At 40.8% G+C, this 7,486-nt stretch overlaps 1 pseudogene; it reads left to right on the forward strand.

The window, feature by feature from the left end:
* The window catches only part of LOC109963056 (proteasome activator complex subunit 4B-like), a 29,501-nt pseudogene that overhangs the window by 4,789 nt on the left and 17,226 nt on the right, over window positions 1–7,486 (forward strand).

The raw sequence follows: 7,486 nt of genomic DNA on the forward strand, positions 1-7,486 counted from the left end.
TCTAGTAACATGTCGTGACTTAAACATAAGAACATATTGTGGCTAAGGCTACAGTTATACACGTCATAATAATAATATTAAACATCCTGTCTGCTGACAGTCATCAACTCTTCTCTCTAGTTATCCTTGACCAGATGTACCCTGTAGAAACTCATAAGCATGACTAAGCATTTAACAGTCTAACTAGACATCCTATCTCCACTAAACATTTCTAATACATAAAGTATCTATCCAATATCTATCTGACTAAAAATACCTAACAAACCCATGACATTATTCTAAATTCTTATCTATATTAAAGGAAAAGTTAGATTTTTTTGTGAAATATGCTTGTTTGCCTCTTGATGCCACTCTCATGTACTGTATGTTCACTAAACATGATGCTATTGCTAGCAAACAGCTAACTCACTTTAGCCCAAAGACTGGACATTGGGGAAACAGCTAGTCTGGATTTGTTTGAAGCTTTCGAATTACCGAGTTGCATACTTTTTGTTTGATTTGTTCAAAAATCAAAGTTTAGGTGGATTTTGCTACTTTTGGACAGGGCCAGGTTGGATAGGCCCCCCATAAGCAACAAGCTGCTGACTGCAACGTCATGTACAGACATGAGAGTAGAATCGCTCTTCACATCTAATTGGTAAGAAAGCAAATAGGCATATTAGCTTGATAGTGTAGTTGTACACCTTCTGTCATTGCTTGTTTACAGCTCAGTGGACCACGGTTTGCAGGCTTTGATCAAAAGCTGCAGACTGTAAGTCTCATCCCCTGTGATCATGTAATTGGTGCATCTGATAATGTATTGCTTTGATCTCCAGCTGAGCTGTGTGCCGCAGATCAGTGTGTGTATTTGTATCTGTCGTCTGTCTGTGCTTGTGTGCATCTATTTGTACAAATGTCTGTCCTCACTGTGCATGTGCATACTCTGTGTGTGTGTGTTCTGGTGAACTTCTCATGTATTTCCCTGCACCATTCACCAAGGAGATGCTGGATGAGTGGTGCCCCCTGCTGTCTGTGTTTGACATGGTCATACAGAAGGCCATCAGTGACATAGAGCTTGTTTCCTGCCTACTATCACGGCCCTGGAGGAACACAGCCAGGGCTTCCCGGAAATTGGCAAACTTGGATGTCTCTGTTTGGAAACAGTATGTGCCTCAGAGACAGAGCTAGCACAAATGTTTTTAAAAGTTTTCGAAGAGGCACCCCTTCTTGTAGTCAAATCTGTGCCTGCAGAAAGGGGTAACAAATGTTTCATTTTTGTTATTATTATGCTTCCACACCTGTGATAGCTGCTGCCAGAGGCGTTATGTTTTCACGTTGTCAACCCATCTGTACTGCCCATTCTTCAACACGATATGTCAGGAACACCTTGAGGGAATTTTTTCAAATTTGGCACAAGTGTCCATTTGGACTCAGTGATGAACTAATTAGATTTTGGTGGTCAAAGGTCACCATCAACTCACGTCCATCCCATTCTTTTGAATGCGGTGTTTTCGAAATGCTTTAAAGGAATTTCTTCAAATTTTGCATAAATGTTCTGTTGGACGCAAGGATGATGTGATTAATTTTTTTGGAAAAAAGTCAAAAGTCAAGGTCAATGACCTCATGTCTGTTGCATTCCTGTGAATCTGACTGGTTGGCTCTGAATGTGTAACCTCAAATTGCATTGCTTTAAGAGTACATGCCATATACATAGAACTCCATTCTCAGAATGTTTTTAGCTAAATGATGTTCTTGTCAGCAATGTTTTCCTGCTCTTTATTTTGCTAATATTTGTCTTTCTTGTTAAACCTTTACCTCTTTCTCTCCTGAGGAACTCCTCAAGGTTGTATTCCAGCTACTAAACCTGTTCACAGCATTCACTGCATTCTTTGGTGTATTTTGGTTTTCACAAGCTATTTCTCTGGACTCATCAATTGTTTCCACACAGTTTCCACAATACATCATATTTAATACTCTATTTTTCCATTTCAGTTTTCTCTCTCTGCTCCAGAATGCATGGGGGAGAGAATGAGTTCATATTTTGGGGATTGGAGATAGATGAGAGAAGCTCAGCCTCAGGTGCGTGTGTGTCAGTGGATATAAATATAATGGTATTTTTTGTGTGCATTTCCAGGTTGTGGTTTGATGAATTAATGACTCTTTGGATGTCAGTGCAAAATCAGCCAAGCTGGGAAGGGGTGAGACACACACACACACACACACACACACACACACACCTATTTCATTCTTTGTGGGGACTTTACATTGACTTACATTCATTTCCTATACACTTTAGACTGTAGACCTTAACCATAACCACTACTTGCCTTACCCCAACCCTGTTATGGTGTGTTGCCTTGCTTTCTGTTTTGTGCTTGTTTTCTTGGTTAGATTTCCTGTCCTGTGTTACCTCACCCGCACCAGCTTTACCCCGGTTCACAATTTCTGTTCATTGCTTCCACCTGCTGCTCGTTACGCCCGGTCTCCTGTCTATATATCCTCCTCCCTTCTCTCAGTCCAGTTGCTGGCTCAACTGTTCTCCATGCTATGTTGCCCCCATTGTCCGTCTCGCTAGGTACGACACCCTGCCTGCCCGCTTTAAGTTTTTCCTATCAGTCTCCTGTTTGGTTCTTGCCTTGGTTACCTTTGGACTGTTCTTTTGAGTTTTTCCTGTCAGCAAGGTTAGTTTTAGTTGTTATTTAGAGTTTGTTTCATGTAGCTCCTTGACTGTTCTGTTTAGAATAAAGTTTTGTACCTGTATTTTGAAGCCCTGCCAGGTTGAACACTTCATTGTTTTACTTGCCCCTTTGTTTCTCTTCAGTTTTATTAAACTGAATAAACACTAGACTCCAGACTGTCTGTGTCTTGGGTCCTTCCTTGCCTGAAACCTAACAGACCCTAATACCCAAGACTTAAACCATGTTGCCACCCTAAAATTCTGTGATTTCCTTGTGACAGAGTTCCCACAATGTGTGTGTTAACAGGTTTCAGTCCCCATAATGTAAGTAATACAAAGGCACAGAACTCCAGGTATTTTCAGAGCTTTTTTTTTTTAATATTGTGATGCCTAGTTTTACAAACTGTTCACTGGCAATATTGTAAAGTCTTTATGGTGCATCAAAATTACCTGATGTTGACTAAAGAAAGTTTCACCTCTTAGATTTATATACAGATCGGCACCAAATGGCAGACTTCCTAAAAATCTTTTCAGTTTTCTGAACAGTGGATTATGTGGCTTTCCATTTTTCCTCAAAGTGGATAGAGTAATTCAGAATGACACTTCTACATTCCCTGATGGTGATGATTGAAATGTTGCATTAAAGTACTGGCGGTTTCTACTTTGTGTGCACAAAGGATTTTCCATTTGTGCCTCTGCTCTCCTAACACCCAGCCTCTTGGCCTGGAGTGACCTGGCTCTGCACATTTCCTCTCATCTTGAACAACTTCTGTTTTTTCAAAGCAACTATATTTAATACTTGGAATGACGGCCTAGACCTCTGTGAATGTTTTTTGTACTTGCAGTGATTGTTTGCATGATGTTGTCCTGCAGCACTGAGTGAACCCGTTTGTTTGACTCGCCAACAATAGCATCGGCTATGTTGACTGAACCCCTTATATTCCCACAGAGTCATTAGCAGAGGTTTATGTACTGGGGACTGCTGGGGCATGTGTATGAGGTGCAACTCTCCATTTTGCACGTGCAGATCTTCACTAGTCTGAATCTCCCAGTTGGAGTCAGTCAGATGGTGGCACTGTGGTGTTTTAACTCCTACAATGTGGCATTGTGGATCAGAGCACTTCTGGTACACACAGGGCACACTTTCTCTCATAAAATACACTGAATTACAGACATATTTTTGTTGCAGCCATTTAATTATCCAGCTAATTGATATCCCTGCAGGGTGGGCCTGGAAACCCTGCACAGAAATAGCTGACCTGCCTCCTTCCACCATCCCTTTAATCATGGTTGCTGGCAGGTACTGCAAGTCCTTCACTCACACACATACACACACACACACACACACACTGTGAACAAGCTGTGAATATGTTTTCAGCTGCTTGCTGTCGCATTCTAGTGATTTATAACCCATCATGCAGGACTTGGCCAGCTCTCTGTGTACTAACAACACAATAATGAAATGCACAACTGTTGGAGAGAAGAACAATATCACAGATCTGCTGTGTATGTGTCTCTTGATGATAATGCTGAATGTGCATGTGTATGCGCCTACAGTCTCGACTGATCCAACTACTTCAGCGTCTCTCGGTGAGTGTTGTGCGCATGTGCACCGTGAACGTCATGCTGGCCCCAGCTGGATCACAGTGGATCCTAAGCGTCAAAGGCTGGCTGACTGTAGACTTACAGGAGTTCACCTGCAGCCTCACTGGAGCTGCCCTGCTGGCCATGTTCAGGTACTGCACTTTGGTGGTACTTAGCCACTGTTTAGCATTAGATAGGTGGAGAAATTTTTAACACTCAAACCCTATTACTCTAAAAAATATAACACGTGCATGCACATGTCTACACATATAAAGAAAAAAGATCACAAAAATAGGATCAGATTAAAAAGAGACATTAAAAGAAACCCATAAAATGAATGTATAAGGATATTATTAATAGTTAAGTGATGTCATTCTGTAAAAATAGGTTGTAGGATGACATTTAAAAACAAAGACAATGCAAACAGACCCCATGCTAAGTACTGCAGGAAGGCCAATAGAAACTATTTCGATTCAGGCAGAAATAGCAGCCATACATGTAGGTGTCACTGTGGGAGTAGGTGTGAGCATTCTGTTGCACAGTGGTCTTGTGAACCCACATTTAATGACCAAACTTTCTTCAGACTTGTCTTTTGAGTCACATGATGATGATGATGATGATTATTAATAGACTGACTACATATTTGGTTTTCCACTTCCCAGTTTTCAGCTTGATCTCAATAATGCCTTTTTTCATTTCTACCAAAACCCTCTCGTTAGCTCGTTATCAGCTGAGCTAAATTCGGTTGAAAGATGAATGGTTTGGACACATCTAAGTTGCATATAATCATTTCAACATAATTTCAGTAGCTGTATTTAGGAGCTGCTTCGTAAACCAAATGTAGTTACAACAACCATTATACTGTTTGTAGCCTAAACATCAAAAAATTAAATAAAAATACCTTTACTTTTCAGGCACATTTAGCTCAGTTTTTTTTAAGGAACTGACCTACAAATCATGAAATCATGTTTACTGTGTTGTTTCCATGTAAACTTTCCATTTGAATCAGTGTCAGCCATTTATCTAACAAGACCAAATCCCTTTCACACAAGCCTCATCTGGGCAAAGGCAGGTCATCTGTGATTATCTACCTGTGTTTGTGGTGTGTGTGCTGTATGTTGTGTGTTCATATGCCCTCCTCTGGTGATGTGCAGTAAAACCGGCAGTACATATGCAGCCTACGCTCTACAGAACCTGGCTCTCCTTACAACAGAACTTGCCACACCACCTGTACTTGTGAGAAGTGTTTGTGTTGGTGTAACTTCCATTATTATTCTTTGTCTTAATTTGATCCGGGGAACAATGATATAATCCATATAAAATTGGGGATGGGGGGTGCAAATAGGAAGTATAATGTTGACCTAGAGTCAGCTACTTAGCTGTTGGCCACAACTTCAGCCACTTTTTTTTGCCTACATGTATGTTTGTTTACATTTTGGCAAACGTGCAACATGTTAAGTATGACAAATTACATGGGTATTAGTAGTTCCTGTTTGCAATAAATCCATGGATATAGAAACAGCTATCACTGGGTTACTATGATATGGAAGAAAATGTAAAAACACAGATTCTCAAGCAAGTTCTGGAGTTAAGGGACTTGAGGACATTTATTCACAATGGATATACACTAGTAGATGAAGACATCCTGGGAAAGTGTGAATCACACAGAACCAAATAGTGGATAAATGATCTGTGTATTATGTCTGAGATTTGAGTGAGATATGACTCAGAGGGAGTATAAATGAATACTAATTGTAGCTTTTGGGTGCTGAGATTTCAAAGTGTCTTAATTGCCTCTATGAGCTATGTGTCACACAGCTGCTGCAAATATTGCTTGTGTTGATGAGCAGGCCAAATCGGCAACCCAACTGCAATAGTGACCTTCCAGCTGCTTTCAGAACAGTGACATGCACCTGCACCTTTCAGCTCGCACAGCATCTTTGCCTCATGTCTCTCTCTGTGCCCCTCATTCAGCTTTCCCACCATCTCATTTTGTTGTGTATAACAGCCATGGAGACCCTGACGGAGCCGCACACGAACACTCTCAGCTGTATGGCTTGCAGCCTGGTTTCACCAAACCATTACCCAGAGGGCTATGCCCATGTGCTCCCACTGCTCCTGGACTCTGCTGGGGGTGGATCCCAGCAACTTCAGTAAGTACATGGTGAGAAATAGATATTGAATAATGAATAAGAATTGTTGGACAAGTAGACAAATGCTGATGAAATTCCCTTGTGTAATGCTCTGGTCTGTCCTATTAATTCCTGAAAGTAGAGTGAATATCTCAATTTGAAGAACTCAAAATTAATCAGGCCCTGTCTTCCATTTCTGCCTGGATTATAAAATGGATTGGTTTTCTTTTTTGGTGTGCTCACTGTCTTCAGCCCATATCAATCCATTACAGCAGAATGGATTGTGACAGTTTAGCAGACCCAAACCGATCCACTTCTCTTTGGCAGCAGTTTTCATCTCTACTGGATAAATCATTTGGCCTGATTAGGACCACGGGCCAATGACTGTTGCCCCCTCTTGGGTGAGTGGTAGCTACTGCTTTTGTTTGTAAATACTTGCGTGACCCTTGTTTACAGCTGTGTTCATTTAGTTTGTGTAGAGTCTGAAACAGCCGTAAACTGTTTTCTCCTGCTTTCAGTGTTTGTGCTAAGCTGTCATTTACTTGCTTCTGTTTCATATTTAACAGACACAAGAGTGGGTTTGATCCACTAATCAAACTTTCAGCAAGAAAGGAAATAAGCATATTGCCCTATAATACAGTTTTTCACTTTTGGAAAAAACAGCTCAGACAAACTATAGCAGAGTCGTATTGTACACACACACACACACACACACACACACACACAAACTGATCATCTCCACTATTTTTCCATCTCAGACTGACAAAAATTTATGCTTTGCTTCAGCTGAGTTTGAAAGCTTTGTTCTTCAGTTCCTGGACAGGTAGAGCACAAATTTACAAGTCATGCTGTCACTTAGTTAAACCCTGATTGTCAGCGTCTGAGTATGAATGTGTCTTTCTTTTTGAAATGCGCCAGTCTGTCGCTCGCTGCGCTGGCTGTGTAAAACAGCCTTTTAGGTTTTCTCAGCATCAGGCCGACATTTTCATTGCTGACAAGTGTATTACTGTGCACTTATGTACACTGGGTATGGAAAGTATTCAGACCCCCTTAAATTTTTCACTCTTTGTTATATTGCAGCCATATACTAAAATCATTTAAGTTCATTTTTTCC

Source organism: Monopterus albus, unplaced genomic scaffold (assembly GCF_001952655.1).
Source record: "Monopterus albus unplaced genomic scaffold, M_albus_1.0 scaffold69.1, whole genome shotgun sequence".
In the NCBI taxonomy this organism is placed as follows: Eukaryota; Metazoa; Chordata; class Actinopteri; order Synbranchiformes; family Synbranchidae; genus Monopterus; species Monopterus albus.